Raw genomic sequence first — 3328 nt, 5'->3', positions numbered from 1 at the left:
AACTATTTCTGCAAAAGACAAACACTTTCAGTTTATATGTTCGGTTTCAGTTCAGTTCAGTTTTTTATTTTTAAATAACTACCTTCGCACCGTAATTATTAGAGGGCAGCGAAGGCGAGAGTGAACGCCATAGTTCCTTTATCTTGTAATTCCACACTATAGACCATAGTTCCTGTGCGGTTTTTGTTTGTTTTTCTTAAGTTTTGATAATAAGCAGCCTGTCTGCTCAATATAGACTTTGAGTCGTAAACGACAGGTCTACAGTAGCAAATTTATATTTATTTAAAAAATCTGCAACACCGTAAAAGCAATTTTTAACATGTTCTTTTATGAACTTTTTTAAAATTATTAATTCTTGATTCCATTGTCCGGGTTGGGAGTTCATTATATACATTTAAATTCAGCGGATTAACCTTGGTAAATGCTCTTGTATAGTCAGTAGATCTGATCTCATGTTATAATCATGGTTATTGAATGCAAAAGATAATGTATAATACAGAATAATGTGAATTTCAATTTAAACAATGCTCGAAATAAAGCGGAATAGCACAATTTTAATATATGGAAAAATTTTTGGCATTTATTTGATTAATTATTGATTTCAATTATTTTATAATGGTGCTCATCTCTGAGGAATTTAAAAAGTTTTGTTTTTCCACGTCAACACGATAATAACAAAGCTGATCCCATCTCAATTGGAATGTAATTTATTTAGTTGTCAAATCACGTACCTTCTTATTTTTCTTCCAGTATATCTTTTGGTGTTATTCGAATACGAAGAGCTAAATATTCTCCCCAAACAATACAGAAATTAACGTCTACAATTTCTTTAATCAATAGATTATCCTCCGCGCATCAGCCTTTTTCAGGTTGCGTATCAACCCTTATAATCCACAACCGAATAATTATATTTGTAAGAGAGACCACGTCCGGTTTGGGAAGGTTTCGCGGACTCACGCTTCGCCAAACACCCACACAACTTCTTTAAATAGTCCCCGCACAGCGGTCTAGATAGGGCTTCGTATCGTCTCCATTTTACGCGTCAATGAATAGAAACAAATTCGTTTTGACAACACCTTTATTGATTTAGCGAAGGTCATATAGGACCTCGCTTTAAAAACAGGCGACAACAATATTGGTCCAAAGTCAGAAATATTGCCTAAAAAATGTAGAGCACATTATTGAACACGTTTTATAAAAGACACTTTAGCCGCTAGATGAGCACAGCAGAGCGAATGCTTAATAAATGAAGAATTGTTGCAAAATATACTTTTTTACCCAATTATGTTTCAAGCGTTTTAAGCCCATTTCCGACATTTTCAGTATTTTAGTCGATTGTTTTTTGAGCGATGAAATGTTTTGATAAACTTTATCGGGCACTCTCGCTGCGCTCGTGCCAAATCAAAGTCGTGGCTAACATGACTGTTATCACTTGCATTATATACTATTTTTTACTTCCTCCTACTCAATTACGAGCTACTTTAGCCACTTTCGCGGGTCAGTCATAAGACATTGAGGCTTGGGAGCGTGCGGATGTTTCGTAGGGTTTTAGACACGAATGGTATTTTGGCGTATGTCAGTTCTGATGGCCACGTCAGACATCACAATACTGTTTTGCATAAATTATCCCAAAACCCTCGTGGGTTGTAGAAAATATTTTTTTCGACTCCCGTCTGTAAAATACCTAATTACACATCGATCTAGCGAGCGGGAAGCGTCACTTTACCTCGTCAGTTTCGTCTCCCACGGATCCGAGCCACTTCGGACATTTCCGGGATTTTACCGCACGGATGTGGGAGCAATCGGATGTTTTCGGAGATGTTTCCCACGATTTGAATTTTGATGTTTGTCAATTCTGACGGTCGTGTTAGTGAATGTATTCGTGTTGTTTTGCGAAAATGTACCCAAAAACTAACGGTCGTAGAAAAAGCATAGTATGCAACACGGTCGCTAAACTTTTTAACTCACTCGTTTATTAAAAACTCGCTCCGCTGCGCTCCGCTCATGTCAAACAAACTCGTGAGTCAAATGGCGTTTACCGCACATGTTGCATAATATACTATAAGTCACTCGTTTATTAAACACTCGCTCCGCTGCGCTCTGCTCGTGTCAAATAAACTCGTGAGTCAATACAACGCACTTGTTGCATAATATACTAATTTTCTACTCTCGTCTGTAAAATACCTAATTATACACCGATCTGGAAAGCGTCACTTTACAACGTCAGTTTCGTTTTACCTCGGTTCCGAGCCACTTCGGACATTTCCGAGATATTACCGCACAGGTTTGGGAGTAATCGGATGTTTTCGGAGATTTTACCGCACGGTCGAATTTTGACGTTTGTCAATTCTGAACGCCATGTCAGTGAATGCATTCGTGTTGTTTTGCGAAAATGTACCCAAAAACTAATGCACAGAAAAATGTTATGCAATATCGGCCTCAATATCGGCGAACAGGAAAAAACGCCGGGGCTGATAACGGTTACAATTTTAAAACATGCACTAAACACTAAAAACACTAAATCCACTCAGTGGAAACCGATTTCAAAATTTTTGGCGACAATTACAACGGATTCTGTCGGGAGCGAACGGAGGTTAAACCGCCATATACAATACCACCGACAGAATCCCAAAAATTTAAGGTTAGGACCTGCTTTTTCTTGCTTATACGACCTTAAGAATTTAATCCTCTTAAAAGCTCTATCCTTGGATGATTTTTTCCCAATTACAGTCTTTCTCTTTAAATAAACTACTTATTGACCAATTGTAAAATTTAAATACACAACATAACGTTTTAAAATTGTCTTTATTCCGTTGTTTGTGACATATCAAATTTTACATCTCTCTGTGTCTAACGTATACAGTTAAAAAGAGACAACAATAGCAGAACCGATCGGAATGATAAACGAATAGGTTTAATGACAATTGGCAAATATGTTGTTTGAATGGCACGAAATTTAGTAATTCGATAATCTGTTATTATTTTTAATTTGTTAAATTGTGATTTTTTTGTGACGGTCGCAGAAAAAATATAGTATGCAACACGTTTGGCAAACTCTTTATCTCACTTATTTATAAAGCATTCGCTCCGCTCGTGCCAAATAAACTCGTTGCCGTTTACCGCACTTGTTGCATAATATACTATTAACAGAAACAAATTTTATTTTTCTGTTCTCTTCATACATATAGGACTTCTGATTGAAATGCAACTATGCAGAATGTAAAACAAAAAGTTTGTTGATGATATTTTTCTGTCAAGTAAACTTTAAAACTCGCAAAATTGCGCAATTTTACGAACACAATACGAATTCTAAAATAGGCCAGACATA

This window comes from Cylas formicarius, unplaced genomic scaffold (assembly GCF_029955315.1).
Source record: "Cylas formicarius isolate icCylForm1 unplaced genomic scaffold, icCylForm1.1 PGA_scaffold_10__41_contigs__length_53128322, whole genome shotgun sequence".
In the NCBI taxonomy this organism is placed as follows: Eukaryota; Metazoa; Arthropoda; class Insecta; order Coleoptera; family Brentidae; genus Cylas; species Cylas formicarius.
The sequence above is the reverse complement of the archived record's forward strand: the minus strand, read 5'-3'. Positions refer to the sequence as shown.